This window comes from Meleagris gallopavo, chromosome 2 (assembly GCF_905368555.1).
Source record: "Meleagris gallopavo chromosome 2, MGAL_WU_HG_1.1, whole genome shotgun sequence".
NCBI lineage: Eukaryota > Metazoa > Chordata > Aves > Galliformes > Phasianidae > Meleagris > Meleagris gallopavo.
The window spans coordinates 14,380,141-14,397,384 of NC_139405.1; the positions used below are offsets into that span (position 1 = coordinate 14,380,141).

The following is a 17,244-nucleotide window of genomic DNA, read 5'->3' on the forward strand; positions in this document are numbered from 1 at the left end:
TGAAGCTCAGGTATTCTATGGAAAGTGCATGTGGCTTTGTCTAGAGAGGAAAAATAAACTTTAATCAGTAATAAAAACAAGAATGTCAATGTCATAACAGAAATCTTTTGATTTAATTGCTGCAGCAGCACCAGCAAAAGAAATCTTTAACGGCAAAAATCTATTAGCTGACCACTGAGCAATTTTGGTTTTGGAACAAGCACATTTTTGTAATTGTGGCATTTCCCTTTATGATCACTTGAGTTTCTGCACTGCTCCATTTTGGAAAACTGAAACTCTAATTTGGGTAGAAGTATGACCCAAGCATATGGTGATGCTCTTGAAATGGATTCTCCTCTCTGGCATTACTCTGTTACATGATATCCAAACAAGTTGCTTTTCTGCCTTGCTTGGTATCTTCTGGCCTGGAAGCTGATTAAAGCAGGGGTTCTCTCTTCTGCTGACCAAATGCTCTTAAGCAATACTGATCTCTCTTTGGTGTAACTGCTTTGCATGTCTGCATATGTGTATGGGTACATATGTGTGTGTGCGTATTACATAAAAATACAAAAACGCAGGTAGGAAGAGTTTTGGTCTCTTCTGTTGGTTCTCTAACAGGTGGATTTGATTGTTGTCCTTGGAGCATCAGAGCTTTCTCTTTCTTGATGCTAGAAGTATCTTGGGATTTTTTCCAAATGATCTCTCACTATTTAAAATGTCATCCGTGTGTGATAATGACACACAAGCAAATCCTCGTCTGTTTGCATGCACATCTCTAGCACTTGTACTTAATATTTCCACACAGTAGCTTCAGTGAGACTCTCATCATCTGCTCTGCAATTTATGAGCAGGATTCGTCCTTGGAATTTCCCTACCAGCTGGGTGAAAGACAGGCTCAGAGACCCTTGTATGAGATTCTTCCAAAAAAAAAAAAAAAGTGAAAGGCAATGAAATCTGAGCTCTGGCTTTCAGAGACAGCTTGACAAGTCAATTGCCCTGTTAGGAGTTGACAACAGTGACCCTGATAATAGAAATGGTCCATTTCCTGTTTTAATTTATCACCCCGTGATTCTGAGTAGCTGCTCAGTAGCACAATCTTCAGATTCTGATATAGCATCAATCCAAAATGGGATGTTTTGTGAAGGGGAAGTTTACAGTCCTCAAAAAAAAAAAAAAAAAAGCCCCAACAGTGTCCAGAGCTGAATCTGATACATGTGAAGTCTCATGTTTTAAAATTCCTTGCAAAATATTGGATGGCTGAGCTCCAAGGATGCCAGAAGGGCAGAGGGGATTTCGGAGTTTGCCTTATGCTCTCAGATTAGAAGCTTCCACTCCCTATGTAGCTTGTAAGTGCACTGCTTCTAAGAGTCCTTTGAATTAGCCCAGGCTAGCTCACTCAATGGATTGTAATGGAAGCCTGAGTTCTTAATATAGGCATTGAAATTAGATGTTTTGAGTTAGATGGGTGAATACCCCCCTGGTGCAACGCATCGAGATTTATACAGGAAGTCTGTGGCAGAGGCAAGAATTGAACCCAGCTTTCCTGTGGCCATCTTTTTATTCCCAAGCTTCCAGTTAAACTATAATCCATCTTGAACCACTTACTAGAAATAGTTCCCTAAAAATAAATTGAAAGTCTAAGCGATCAGGAAGTTTACCTAAACTTTAGAGGCAGGTTAATATGAAGAGTGCTTTGGACTGACTCATTGACTTAGCTCTTCTCACAGATTGCAGAGCAATACGGGCACTCTCTGCAGGATTACCTCATTAGTCTGTTCCTGGAGGTCAGTTGTTCCTGTGAGATGCATCCTTCACCATTTCATCGGCCTGGTCTCGTGAAAATCAGGCACCAGTGTGATTTGGGCAAATGATTAAAGAGGGAAGAAGATCTCAGGTGTGAGAGGTGTACTGTGTGGAAAATACCTAAATGTTACTTATCTGAATGGCATAACAAGTTTAGATGTCATTCTTCTACATCTATAGGAGAGGTTCACAGCCCTTGCATGGCAGCTGGTGGGAGAAGCCTCCTGATAGTCAGCAGGAGAATGGTATTTCTCACCAAGCATTTGTGGATGGAGAGGAGGTTTGCGGCCTTGTGGTATCTTCTGGCAGTGCTGAGGAGGGACCAATTTCCAGACCGGCTTTTTTTGTGCTTGTTGTGCTACCCATAAGGGCTTTGTTTGCCTGGGGAAATTGGCCCATATCAAAGGTCTAATAAATCTGAGAAGTAATTTGGCTTCTCATACTTGAGTTGTTTTACTTCTGAGTGCAATACATGTGCTACTAACAGAGATTAAACTGTTTAACATGGTGATAAGGCAATATTTAGCTGACATCATTAAGTTGCTATAAATTTTTTTGTTGTTGATATTAAACTTAGCTTTGTGCAGACTGAGAGCAAATGCTGAGAGGTGTGCATTAACAGCAGAACAACCTGGTTTGTTCTGGAAGGTGCCGGAGTCACAAACATGTTGCTGTTGGTCCCAAAACCTGGTTGAAGGTATTCAGATCTCCCACGCAGCCATGGTGTGAGCCTACTGCTGCTCCTGTGACTAGCGCTGTTAGGACTTTGAGGGTCAGGAAGCCCAGGGACCTGGTAGAAATCCTGATGGCTATCAAAGGTCTGCTGGTTGTCAAATAGGTGGAAGTCAGGGCTATGCCGTTGTTGTGTGCTGTGTGGCTTCAGCACGTGGTTCCTGCTGTGGCCCACTGATGGGAATGCAGAGGGAGATTTGCAGCACTGGCTTCAGGCAAAGAACATTGCAGTAACCTGTGTTCTTGGCAAGTATCCATGAGTCTTGGTGGTCTTCTGTGTTTGCCTCCATATAGCAAACAATGTGTAAAATATAAGTGTATTTTATTTAGATGTTATTCACCTACATAGATATATGCTTGTGTGCACACATGTGAGTACAACATATTAAGAGTATTGAATGCAAAATATATGAAAGAATTTAAATTCCAGTGAGGACACTGATTTCATTGCATTGAATGTTTTTTTTTTAATCTGGAAGGGAATTGCAGATATCAGATACATGGGAGGAAATGATCACTTGTGCATCATCCAGAAGCTGTCCTTTTTAACAGGAAGATTCATAAATCAACTCTGTTGATCTAAGTATATGAAGCCAAACATTGCCTAAAAGCTGTTGGAAAAACAGCAAAGGGGCTCTTTTTTTTTCCACCCTAATGTACATGAAATCTGCATGGGAATGTTCACATTAGACAAATGCCTGCTATCTTTACAAGGAGAGCTAGATCCCTGCTGGGGACTTCATATACCAGTAAACCTATAGATAGAGATAAGGTCTCACCAAAGTGTGATGCAGAGCCTGTTTCTTACATATAGAAATCAAAGTGGCCTTATGTTCAGGGGTGCTATATGTTGCCTTCCAAGGCAAATTGTGAGCGTAGAGCATGAAAGTGGGGGTTTTGTACTGTATTAAGTAATGCACAATGAATCCAACCCCAATAAAATAAAAGCCTCACTCAGTAGCATGGGACATCTGCCAACCAGGAAACCTCTGAATTTGGATAAAAATAATGCCATTCAACAGTGTCTGTCTGGCTGTGGTCCTCTGTAGAGTAAGTCTCTTGCTACCACCTCCAGAAAGCAGAGAGATGTTAATATATGCCTATTGCCTAGTTTTCCCTACCACTCTATGGTGCCACACCTGCAGGGCAGGATCGCAATCCGTAAATATCCAAAAGACAACAAAAGTATTACCACTGGGATGTATGTAGATATGTTCATAAAGGAGCAGGCAGCTGACAGCATCTGTGTTTCTAATCAAAGGCTTCTTGGAGAGTATCCCCTGTACCTGGCAAATGACTGCACAGCTCAAGTGTGTGGGCAGCCTGCAGGAAAATCTGTGTGAGAGAAAGATGGGGATGTGGGCTCAGCGGAAGAACAAAATGGGTAAAAAAAAAAAAAAAAAAAAAGGCATGAGGGCACTGATGTGAACTCAGACTATGGGAGCACTCCAGAGACAACATCCTCTTTCTAATCTTGGGCTTCCTCAGGAGATATATGTATATGTCTGTGGGAATGCACATGCATAGGTACATGCACAAAACCACACATGCATAAAAAAGAAAATAAAGCAACCACAGTACTTACTAGCCCTTCAGCTAAGAGCTGCACACAGCTCTGTCCTAAGGCTTAAACCTGCCGATGATAAATGCGCTGTTATTTTGGCTGCAGATTTTTATTTCTGGGGATATCAATTGAATTCTTATTATGAAAGCAGAAAATTGGAGTTACATCTGGCGACTGACGCATGTGACAGTATCACTGCGAGGAATTCCAGTTTCCTGAAGCTTTTCAATTAACTTGGTGCACTTTTCCTCAGGTGCTGCACGCTGGGTTTTTCAGTGTGTGCCTGCTTCCAAGTTGTAAATCAACGAGGAGGTTATTGTACTTTCGTAGGAGCACTTGTGCCAGTAAAATGAAACAGCAAATAATAAACCCCAAGGAGATTTATATAGCCTGACTTGATGAAACGATTACTTTCTCATTCCTAGGCTCTCTCAGAGAGGTGGGTTAAAAATAACTGAAAATTTACAAGAGACTAAAGCCAAATCTGAAAAGTACAACCTCAGCAACTTATTGCGCTTGGCCTAGCGAGTGCCAGATTTACTATTTGCAATTTCTTCAACTTGTTCAGTCATTTTTATTATTTTTTTATTTTTTTATTTTTTTCAACTGCCCCCTCCCCAAGTTGATGACAAGCTTTGGCAAAACCATCTGTGCAAATAAAGCAGGGGAAAGAACGGAGGAACTTGGCAAAGAGCCCCGGGTGTCTGCTATGGCAAAAATGTATGATAAAAGCATCTTTTCCCTCAATAGCCCAAAGTCTCCAGGGGTCACTTCTCATGTGCTAGATGAAGAGCCTGTGAGGGTTATGGCTGCTGAGGACCGCAGCTGGGTACCGCTGTCTTCCCAGTGTGAGTAAAGTTTCAGGTACAGCTGAGAAACATCCATGGCACTTTCTGGGGTGAACTAGGAGCCTGAACCTAGACCTAGATAGAGTGGTAACACCAACCCCAGGACTGCAGTCCCTGTTCACAGCACTCTTACTGCTTGTGCACAGCGGCTTTTCTTCTTGCTGCACAGTGCTGGGAGCAGGGATAGCCCTACTCCCATCTCAGGGAACCTCAGGGTCTCTGCAGAGCACTCCCAGTGCTGCGGTCAGAGCTTGACCAGAAGCATGGAGCAGTGGCTGGTTCAGCAGCTGAGCCTGAGCCACGGAGCCCTGCTGCAGCAAGGACTTGACATGATCAGAATGTGTAAGGCCTTACTGGTGGGGCACTTGTGCCCTAATAACGGGAGTGAACAGCAATCAGCCAACAGATGGCAAGGTATCAGCAAAGTGCTTGTAATCAATGTGCCTAGGCCCAGGGCAGGGCAGAGAGGGGTGAATAGTGATTTGGGCGCAATGGGAGCACTGACTGCATTGCTCTGAAGGACACGTGTTGTTTTTATCCCTACCTGATACTTTGGCTTGATAAATGCTCTGCTGACAGCATCAGGATTAAGCTGACAGCACTTTCCATTCAAGCCACGTGGGGAGTTCCCAGGTTCAGCTAGAGCTGGGGCACTTGGGGTCAGAAAACAACATGGTGGCCGTATCCTTCTGTCACTGCTGGTGATGTCAAAGCACTGATGAAATGCAGAATTCCCCTTGTATTTTGTTCTGCTAGTTCTCATGAACAAATCTAGCACAAGCTCTTGCACAACAAAGATACCTTCATGTTCTGATGCTCCTGTGTTTGAGCTTCTTGGGTGCCTGAGAACAAGTCTTTCGTCTTCGTGAGTCACTCCTGACTCACTGCTGTACACACAAGGGTCCCACACACCTGGGGAACAAGCAGAGGCGGTTGCCCCTGCACAACCCCTCCAAGGCCACCTCACTCTCTGCCTGCTATGGAGACTTCCTGTGTTGAATGGTGACACGCTCCAATGCTGTGCTTCGGGGAACAGCCCCTTAAACAGTGGGTTTTTTTCCTCCTCTTCATCTTCTCCTGAATCATGGGCAGGTGAACAATGTGTTCCAGGTTGGTGTGTGAATCCACCTTCGTGTGCTCCTGATCCTGGCAGGACTGCGGCAGCTAGCCAGGACAGCAGCACCTCCTCATCAAAAAGTGCTGGTGAAAAAAGCTTTCATCCACATTTTTCTGTATCACTGTTATCAAGTTCATTGAAAAGAGAGGTGGTAAATGTAGGGGTTGGTTTGTTTTTCCATCACAAAGATAATTTTGTCATAAATCAGGATGATCAAAAGAACATAAAGGTGAAACATAAAGATTTTAGTTCTTCCAATCAAAAGCTCTTCTATTCCTTCAATGCAGACAGCTCTATAGGCATGTTTGTTTTTTAGAAAATCCTTGTTGTTATTTACTGATAGCAGTGTCAAGGCATTGCTTTCAGCTGGCCCTGTGACTTCCCCCAGGCCTGAGGGTGTTCTCCAGCAGTCACCAGCCCACATCTATCAGTGCTGCAGATCTTCAGCTTGAAGATGGTGGCTAAGATAAATAACGATATGCACTTTAATGGGCCAATTACTCTCTGAAGGTTTGCATGTGATTCTTATTTTCTACATTATATAAAAGCTAAGGGTGGGATTTTCAAAACCACCCTGTGCTGGCCTAATTCCGCTCCCACTGAAGTCAATGGGGTTTACTTACCCTTGACTGTAATAGAAGCAGAGTTAAACCAGCGCTGAGTGCTTATGAAAACCACATCCTAAATATGCTCCCAGACCTTACCCATATTTTTGCTTTCATGGCACGAAATTTGTTTTCATCATATTACATGTGCTGGAATGCTGAGTCTAAGGGAAGCTACTAGGGATTGAGTTCGATATTAAATGTGTCTGGGCTTGGCTTTGTGGGACACAGCTAACGTGTTCCTGTAAGCGTAACGCAGAGGCTCATCACACAAATAACACCAGCAGTGTCAGGAGAAGTCATTGCTGCTCAGGCCCTGACTTGTTCCCAAATACTCAGGGCTTAGGGAAGACACAGGAGGAAGTACCTCATCATCCAGGCATATACATCAGGCAAGGACTAGGCTCTTCCACCAGCCTTGTATGTACCCATGTCCTTGCTCCTGGAGGCAGCTGGGAGGAGGAGAGTCTGCTGGAAGCATTTCAGAGTGAACTATACCCAAAATGGTTCTGCTCATGGAAGTCAGTGTTCCCCAGTCATCCCCTTAATGTCACTATAGCACATCACCCATCAGCCTGACTGGCAGAATTCTGGATTTTGTGCTCAAATATGAGAGTTGTTCCAAAAGTAATGCATCCCATTTTATGATGTTGTCCCACGATGTCAGAGGCAGGTGTTGGTGGTATGGCAGGAGAGTTTGAACCTTCCCACCAGTATCCTATCACGTTTTGTTGCTGTGTGACAGATGGCAGCAGAGGGGCAGACTGGCACAATAGCATTTCACATGAAAGCACATATAGAGAAGAGGGAGGGAATTGAATTCCTCCATGTGGAAAAAAATGTGCCCACTGACATTGCTGAATGCTTATGGAGACCAAACAGTGGATGTCACACAGTGAGGCGGTGGGTGGTGCGTTTCAGCAGTGGTGACAATGGGCCACCTCTGCTTGTGCAGATTGTTACAAGTGCAGCATGCAAACCCTTGTTCATCACTGGTGAAAATGCATAGCTAATGGTGATAACTATGTTCAGAAATAGTGTTGTGTAGCTGAGAAGTTTCTCTGTCAAATACTGCTTCTGCACTCTTTTATTTGTTGTAGTTTCCATGGAAATAAATAGAGGCATTACTTTTGGGATGACTCTTGTAAAACAGGAAGTAACCTTGGGGCAGACGAGGTGGCTTTGCCAGGGGATTTCCTGTACTCAGCAGCAGACAGTTTGTGATGGGTACTATCCCAGAAATCTGTCATTTCAGGATTTTGTCAGGAACCTGATAGAGGCTGCAATAGCTCCACCAGTGGAAAGTCAGTGGAGGGAAGAGCTCCACCCCAACCTTCATACCCAGAAGTGAAACCAATTGGAAAGAGCTGCAATTTCTTTCAGTGGGGCCAAGAGAATCATTTTGTGTTCTCTGCTGGACTGAGCTTGGCTCATAGCTGATTGTTGTTGTCAATCCAAATCTCCCAAAAGGCCCTTGTATTTTCTTAGTAATAAATGTCCCACAAATGTTCTGAATTTCTGCACTCATTAGGGCTTAGGGAGGTGATTTGTCAGGACGAAAAACGTCTTCTACAATAAAGCAGCAGCTGTATGCAAAGGGTGAGGAGACATTTGTTGCCATGAGTTGAGTCTCCTGTCAGCAACCAGGCCTCTCACCAGTCCTAGTAAATGTTTTATTGATTTAATATTAAATTAACTGCCCAGGCATAAGGAGTGCATTATTTTTAATGACATTCTGATATTAAGGACTGCAGTTTGCTAGAATGCACCTGTAAAATTAGTATCCCCTAGTATTCTGCAGGAGCCATAAAACGTAATGCTCTTTGTGTGCAGCAGTCTAAAGCTTGACATGGGTAATGTTACATGGCATTCACTTGCAGCCTCTGATAGCTGCACCAATATCTGCTAGGAAAGGAAGAGGATTGAAGTCATCTTGGAAGGCTTATTCCAAATTCATCTCTACTTTGCTGTGAAAGGAATAAACAGAGCATATGATGATATGATCCTAATTTCAGAGCACTTCATCTAACCAGGCATGGTAACACACGGCTATATCTACACAGGCAGTATCTGCTTGTAACAGCAAGGCACCTTCTGTAGGAGGTCAGTGTTGGAGTCAGTGATTTTTCTGGTGTTTTATTTTCTTTGTTAATGAAAGAAAGGAAAAAAAATACAATAAAAAACATTAATTGAGCCCCACATGGACCATTCTGGAATGTGGCTTTCTTTTAGTGAAAGAGAAGGAAATATAAGAATAAAAACATTTCCTAGTTTCAGAATACATGCTACTTTTTTTTTTTTTTTTAACTGGGCTATGAAATAGGCAGAAGAAAATTTTTACTTATCTGGAATTGTTTTGGTTTTATTTTTTAACAAAACAAAAGAAGTTCAAATAACATCACCCAGCTGTAGTGCATTCCATACTTCTGTAAATTGGACCATAAAGAATCACAGAGCGCACAGGTCATCTCCCTCTGGGTATGGCATAGCAGCCGCCACTGCCTCCCTCCCACAGCCTATGCTTATTCCTACAGCAGTCCATTTTGCTTGAGGAAACACACTGTGGATGTATCTATGAATTAGCTTTATCTCTTTGAGTCCACAGTAATTCTAGGAAAGTCACTGGCATTCAAGAGAGCTGAAGATCATGGCTGTTCGGGGACGTTTTTGGTATGGGTTTTGCTATGCAGCAGAGAAGTTACTTTGGGTTTTTGCTAAGCACTTCAGCCTGTTTCTACATGGTAATCTCTTGTTTTTATCTAGTTCTGCTATTCAAGGACAAAGACAGAATTTTTCTTAAGCCAATAACGTGCACCTTGCTGTTCTACAATTACCATTGGTTTCACTTAAAACTACCAGGTTTGCTGTTTTGCTATGGCAACCTTTTTCTTCTTTTTCTTTTCGTTAAAGTGCGTACCTAGTAAATGTTGCATTTGGTTTTATTAAGGTTGTAAAAATGCCACATTTGAGTTGTTTATATTTTTAACTCTCTCAGAAATGGTTAATTATAAAGCCAAATCTTCTTAAATGACATTCAGATGAGGATTCTAGGAAATCCCAAGATTTCTGAAGACTATTTCATTTTGATTTCGCAGTGATGAATCACAAAGCTGAAACAACAATAAATACAGGACAGACCAGCAAAAATAAAACCATCATCTCAATACCTGTAAGTACTCAGTTATAAAAATAATAACATTAAATTAGATGTTCATAATGTTATGGAGTGAGATAGGGTGAAAATTTTGTATTTTTTGTCATTAAATTAAAGAGAGAAGAACTAAGGGAGTTCTCATGTAATTAAGTTATTGAATTAATTTTAAGCAGCAACTACAGGTAGCGCAGCAGTCTCAGCAGGTGGGTCATGGTTAAAATGGACACATCTGATACAGTGTCTCTCCCAACTGCTTCCTTACAAAATCTCTCTGTAAATCTTGTTTGTAAAGACACTGATGTTCTCTCTTCTGCTTGAAAATCATGTTTTATTACTCCTAAGGGAAATGTTGACAAGAAGTGGTTGTTTTTGTTGTGGTTTTCCACAGAAAATGCAGGTTTCCTTAAAAAAGAAAGAAAAAGAAAGAAAATTTCACTGAACTTACTACTTCCTTTTTTTACATCAAATTTTTCAGGGAAAAATAAAAAAGACAACATAGAAAATTGAATCATAGTTTAAAAAACATCAAACATTGTACACAGATATTGCTGATTCAGTAGGCATAGTTTCTGTGGAAAGTCTCAGAAGAAAAAAGTTCTGTGAGAGATCCTTTGAGCTGTAATAGTTGTGACCTAATTATAATGAATTTATCAGAAAGCTACTCAGCATCTTTCCATGGCTCTGACCCTCCGTGGCACAAAGAAAGCCATGTAAAATAGATCTGTGTTAAGGCTCCTTCTGACATCAGAAGGTATTAGATAGAATCACTGTGGATGGAAAGGACCCTTCAGATAATCAACACCAACCACCAGCATAACTAACTACCAAATCCATAAAGCCAACTTCTAATTTTTTGTATCATAATGTCAATGTGCACTGTCCACTTTTCTACCTGCTTTCCCTCATGTTGTTCATGACATTAATTTGCCACCTTTCTTTTAACATTCAGATATGAACACTTTGCAAAGGGCACAAGTTTTGCATTTTGAGCCATTTGCACAGACTTTGCAAAGATACAATGGCTTAGCACTAGTCCTAGCAGCTCTTTGTGTGACTAACCTGTCCATATTGTCCTGGCTCTCAGCTCAGCTTTGAGACTGAGGATTAGAAAATTGTACCAAAAAGATGGGTGATTGTTGGTTGATGGCTTTTTAGTTGACAAATATAGATAATTCATTGCCCAGGCAACTTGAATTGATGGAATCAAACCATACTTTTTTCAAAGGATGTGGTGGATTTACTTATTCCTGGTTCTGTGTTTGATTTACTACCACATGATTTCATTAAATAAGAACTTCACATGAGGATTCCTGCCAAGCAACTTCAGGCAAGGCCCGTATTCCCCACAAATCCCTAAATTTGAGGGTGGTGGGTGGGGGAATCATCGTATTTTTCTAGCAGATGTCTGCGCTGCCTGTGGACTAGAGTTTGGGGTGGTTTGTTATTACCGCTGTTGCTCTAAAGCCCTTGTAAAATGATGCTTATTTTCCTCCCATTAGATAATGAATTTGAATTTTTCCATCTAGTAAAGATGATGATAACTTTAATATGTATTAATTCTCTAATTAATCACAACATTGGAAGGAATAAAGAAGAAACCTTCAAACAGGCAGTATTTCAGGCTTGAACTGACTTCAAGTTCAGACAGGGCTGCTTGGAGCTCTGTCTTAGCCTTGTCTAATATGAGGGCACACAGCTCATGTTTGCTGGCATTTGTAAGTAGATAAAAGTGTGTAAGAAGGTTCCTCCCCAGAAATGTCTGGATAAAAAATCAATGTCCTGGTAGCTCAAATGACCAGATCACATTAAATCCTGGGGGAAGAAAATGAGAAAATGCAAATAAGAAAATGACAAAGAAAATGCAAAGGGATAAGAAAAAAGTGATGTAAGTTGGCCAAGAAGTCGGTTACACTTCTTGGCCCAGGTTCTGAGGTGGTATAAATCATTACCATCCGGCTTCAGTGCAGCCATTCTACTTCACAGAAGTTTTCAATTTGACCTGTTGTTATCTTTGAGCAAAGGTAAGAACAGTTACAGCCTCAAAGAAATTTAGCCCACTTTCATATGCTGATTTTTGCCCTCAAATGCTGTCAGGAGGACTTGTCCCAGTCCTCAGAATTAGGGTGCATGTAATGCAAGCTGACATCTGCTGAAGTTCTAGTGTGGAAGAGAGACATGTCTGGGTCTGATGTGGGTCTCCATTTCTGAGCTAGGTGCTAGCTCCTCTGCTCCAGACTGACTTCTAGATGATACCTGACAAGGGGAGGTTTGAGGCGTTTTAGTGATCCCTGTTCACTATAATCATCCTCCACACACTTCTGTTGTTGTTCTGAAATGCTCCAGAGAGCCTCCAGAGACATTTTGAGAACTGTTCTTTAGAGTCTATGCCAAGTGTATCTTACCTGAACCTGGGAGGCTGGGCCAGCATGCACAGCTCTCTGACTGGGCTGGGAAGGCCACCTGCTAGCAGTTAGCTTCAGTACTTCTTTTTTCTTCTTTATTCCACTGTCCTTCTCGGCCATTTCAGATCTTGGCTTCAGGTGACAAATGGCACCATCAACTGACTGCCATCCAGCAACTCATGCTGTTACTCCGAAACCAATTAAGTGTTCTGTTCGTTGTCCCAAGTAATTGTGTTTACATCATCTCCAAGTGACATCCAGAGTGAAGAGAAAAAATGGCCAAAACAGCTTAGTGCTTTTGGCTTATTGTTTGAATGTTTAAAGACTTTGCATCTGGAAAGTATTCCATTAATTTGTGGCTAGCACCCATATATCAAATCCATGAGCTTCCAAGTAAACAGCTGTCACTGGAGCTGCCATGGAGGGAAATTGGCACTGCTAGCTTGTGGTGAGCAGAGAGGGAACATTCTGGTGAGGACTAATTTGAGGAGGAAACATTAACCCAGATGTGTAAAGGACAATGAAAGAATTGTTCCTTGCAGCTCCTCAACTTTTCATCTACATTAGCGTAAGACACAATTAAGGCCTCAGACTATTATGTGTGCTCACACATGTATGTGGATGTATATATATCATTATAGTCAGAAAAATGGGATTGCATGCTATGACTAAATACCATAAACCAGCCTCCAATTCATCCCCTCTGAGCTCTGGGTTTCCTAGTATATCAAAGTTTTCCTTGTCTAGCTTTCCTCTAGCCATAGGAAGGGGTCGTTCCACTCTAGCCCTTCCCCATCACGTGAACAGACCATGGGCATGTACAGGACATTTCTTCTGTATGCATGCAGTAAACTGATTATTTTGATACCTTTAAGTATCAAATTCACTGTGTGTATGGAGCCTGGCTGGGAAGAAGCAGGAAACTGGTATGCCTGGGAAAGACAGCAAGCAGAAGCAAGCTAGAACTCATCTAGACTGCATTCTGCTCCCAGAGGAGTGCCCAAGACTCATGTTTCATTGATAAATAAAGCAGTGTGCTTCTAGGGAGGTTGAACCTGCCTGTGGGTTGATCTTGCGTCCTAACTTGATGATAGATCCTGCAAAACAGCAACAGCAGCTGTTTATAGCACACCGTATAACAGATCAGCAGCACTGCTTCGATGTGACTGTGGCATCATAATCACTTGAATTGGATGTATTCACAAACTGATCTTGTCTCACAGCAGGCTGTTTCCCACCAGAAGAGTTGTGGCCTAGCAGTAAGTTGGCCTTACCAAGCCTTGGGAACTAATTCAGCCTGAAATGAGATCCACAAATTAAACACAACAAGATTTGTTTTCAGCAAGTGCAATTTCCTGAGGCAGCTTCCGCAGTGTCTGTGCACACAAGATATGGATTGTGTGTGCGAGGCAGAGAGGAGACTCTGTGTTGATCACCACCTGTTCTTAGGTTGGTTCAATCACATAGCCATCCTCTGGTCAGCTGGAGGGGAAAAAAAAAAAAAAAAAAAAAGCACCAAATTCATGTTTTCCTCATGAAAGTCATGGTAGAGCAAGGATCTGTCCAAACATTGGTGTAGTGGGGAGACATGTAGGTGTTTGGCACAAAATTTGAGCTGCTTTGGGGCAGTCAGCGGTGTCGGTGCCGAGGGCCCAGGCTGCAGTTGTGAGTTCATGTAGAAGCCACAGTGGCTCCAAGCAGTGTGAGAATTCCTACCTGAAGCCAGGTGCAAAGCTGAAATGAGGACTCTGCTTCTGTTCTCAAATAGCGCTGTTGTTGGCAGAACCGGTTGTTGTGCAGCCTGAGGCAGGGGGTGGGGGCTGGTTATTTTCAATTACATGTTAGATCAGTGTGTTTTCCACATGGTGCTCCAAGTACATGAAATAATTCATTAGGAGGAACTGTGCACACGGAAGAGGGACAGTAGTGATATCGCTAGTTAGGTTTTATTGGGAGAGAGGATACAGAAATATTTAAAAACACTGCAGCAAGATGCCATTGAGAAAGGGCAGCAAGAAGTGCAGTTTCCCATCCCATTTCCAGAAGGGAGGATCTGAGGCCAAGGAATGTATGGTGAGTCCACAGAAGAGATGGCCTCATCAGACACAGGGTAATCATGGATGACCTGGGATGCAAAGAAGAAAACGAACACACTTTCTCACTTCTGCCCAGCAGATGCACTGGCATATACTGTACTCTGGCTCTCCACTGGACTTGGGATTTACCTTCTGTTTACTAACTAGCCCAAAGTGGGTTTGAACTGGTGACCTAAAGGTGAAAGGCTCTGTACCTTATTAGAATTACTGTGAACTGCTGAATGAGTCCCCCGTGGCAGTTAATATTTGATTATGTTTCTAGAAAATGTTTAGCTTTTACAATTAGTGTCAAAGCAGTGGTAAGCCCCTCTTTGATTCCTGGGTGTAGGCTCGTGCTTTTCTTAACCTCACACATATGCTGGCATATTTACAGTAAGTGCTCAGGGGCTTGGGTTTTTTTATTATTTTTTATTATTATTTTTGAATTAAAAATGAAAGTTCCCCAGGGAAATTATGCAATGGGAAATAGCCACTTCAATAAACTTGACTCACACATTTTATTGATTATGGTAAATTTAATTATTCTATTTAAACGTTGCTTACATACAAAAAAAATTTATCCTTCCTACATGTTTTTTCCTGTTTTTGCATCCCTCTCTTCAGACCCTCCCCTCAAAAAAAAAAAAAAAAAAAAAAAAAAAAAGTGCTGTAAATTATTCTTAATTTTTGGTGGAAAAATAATCAGAGCTAAGCTAATAATTGTAAATTTAAAAAGAGCAAGCATACAATAAATCTCATTCAAAACATCCTCAAACAGTACTACTAATTGTTAAGTAGAAGTAATTACTACTTTAAAATATTTTTTTGCCTCTGCCATATGTTATGTACACCTTTTTTTTTTTTTAAGGGAGACAATTACTTAAGTGCAGAAGTTAAAAAGAAAAAACAACCCACAAATAGATCAAAATAGGTGTTTCTCCCACTCAGTGCTTTATTAGGTGATATTATTCATACTCTTTGTACTCAATACCTAAAGACCTCAATCTTTTTCGGAGGCCACTGTACTAGGGTCTTTAGAGGTGATGGTCCAAAGCAAAAGAGCTTCTGGTCCCTGGGTCATCCTTGGGTTTTAACCTTTTTTCTCTTTAAAAGAGATGTGACTGGGTTTGTTTCCTTTTTCCAGAGCTGCTGCTGCTTCTTCTGATCTCCTGAGCCACTTCCAATCCAGATAACCATCTTTTTTTTCATTCTTAAGCTTCCAAAAAGTCTCTTCTTCCTGAGGGAATTCATTCATTCATTCCCATCTTACTCTTTCTGAAGATGAGGATTGTTCCCACAAATAGGAATCTCTGGGACTGAGCTCAGAGCAATTCACTGTGGTTAGAAATTGGGTTGCAGCAAGGGGAATTACTGTTCTCTAAAATAAAAAACTGAAAGTAATTCACAAAGTTCATCTGTCCCTCATTCCCATGAAGGGACTATTCAGAGCCAACCCATGCCAGCCTGTCATATCATGATAGAGGCCTATTATGGTTTGTCTTCCTTCTTGAAGCTTCAAAATTCAATCTGGAATACAGTATTTAGGGTTCTACTGATGCTGATCTGTTCTGAAAGCTGAAATAAGGCTAGGGTTTGCACAGGTCTTCATTACTTCTAGACATGTCTTTCATTTAAGTGCTTTCTCAGGGCCATCTGACCTGGGTTTGTTTGATCTCCCAGCTAAACAAATGCACATCTATTGTTATCCAAGAGGAATACATTTCTTTGAAGGCAGGCACACCTCTTCAGTTAGTGAGGTGAGCCTGTGAGAAGCTGGTGAGAGCACACAGATGCTGAAGGAGATGCAGCACAGCTGGGGCACAGGAATCTCGGGCACTGCAAGTGAGAGGTGTCTCCTCTCTTCTCCCCTCATTTCTTCTCTAGTTTCTCTCCTGGTGGCACATTTGGCTGCCACCACTGTTGAGCACTGTGATCAGTCCCACACACTTCCAGAAGTCCCTTCTTGGCAGAAGATGGGCTGGGAAATACTCCCCAGAGGCCTCAGTGCACTTTCTACCTTCAGGTTTCCCACATGACAGTATAAGTGACTTAATGTGCCTGGAGCATCTCCCTTATGAGGAAAGGCTGAGTAAGCTGAATCTGTTCAGCCTGGGGAGAAGACTGAGTTTATAAATACCTAAAGAGAGGTGAGAGGCAAATGGATGAGGGTGGACTCTTCCCAGTAGTGTGTGGTGATAGGACAAAGAGCAATGGCCTAAAACTTGAACATAGGAAATTTTATGCAAACTTATGGAAAAACTTCTTTATGGTAAGGTGCTGGAACACTGGAACAAATTGCCCAGGGAGGTTGTGGAGTCTCTTTCAATGAATATATTCAAGACCCAGCTGGACACCTACCTATTTGATGTACTGTAGGGTACATGCTTTGGCAGGGGGTTGGACTGTGATCTTGAGGTCTCTTCCAACCCCTGCAATTCTGTGACTCTGTAATATATAGGGCATTTGTCCCATGACTTGAAAAACAAACAAACAAACAAACAAAAACTATTGGATAGTCCGTATCTTGGTAGGTTTCTGATTTATTGCTTTATTAAAAAAAATATAACTGGATTGAAGTACTTACGTATTTCTAAATGATTTACCTTAAGAATAATCACAATTTGATGTAAACTGGCTAGGTTCCCTTGAGTTTAATGGACATTCTCCAGCTTGTACCAGATGAGGATTAGGCCCCAAGATTCATACAAGCCTGCTTGTGATGATCTTGAAAAGAATTTAGATTAAAGATGAGTTTAGAAGCAAACCGAATCATAAGCTTCACTGATTTAGTTTGTTTTGCTGGCAAGTTCTAGTTTTTTGAGAATATGACCTTGTTATAATATGTATTACACCAGATCCTTCACTTAATGAGCCCATTGCCACAGATGTCACTCCCCATGCCATAACTTCCCAAAACATTTCAATTTCCTTCCCCAGAACTGTCACCACGCTTGCTCTGGCTGCC

At 41.8% G+C, this 17,244-nt stretch overlaps 1 long non-coding RNA gene across 1 annotated transcript in view; it reads left to right on the forward strand.

The window, feature by feature from the left end:
- Positions 1 to 15,743, forward strand: part of LOC109365845 (uncharacterized) — a 120,453-nt gene extending 104,710 nt beyond the window's left edge. Inside the window, exons 3-4 of the long non-coding RNA XR_014881886.1 lie at positions 9,744 to 9,817; positions 15,426 to 15,743. This is a non-coding gene — a long non-coding RNA (uncharacterized LOC109365845). The remainder of the gene's footprint in view (positions 1 to 9,743; positions 9,818 to 15,425) is intronic.
- The last annotated feature ends 1,501 nt before the right edge of the window (positions 15,744 to 17,244 follow it).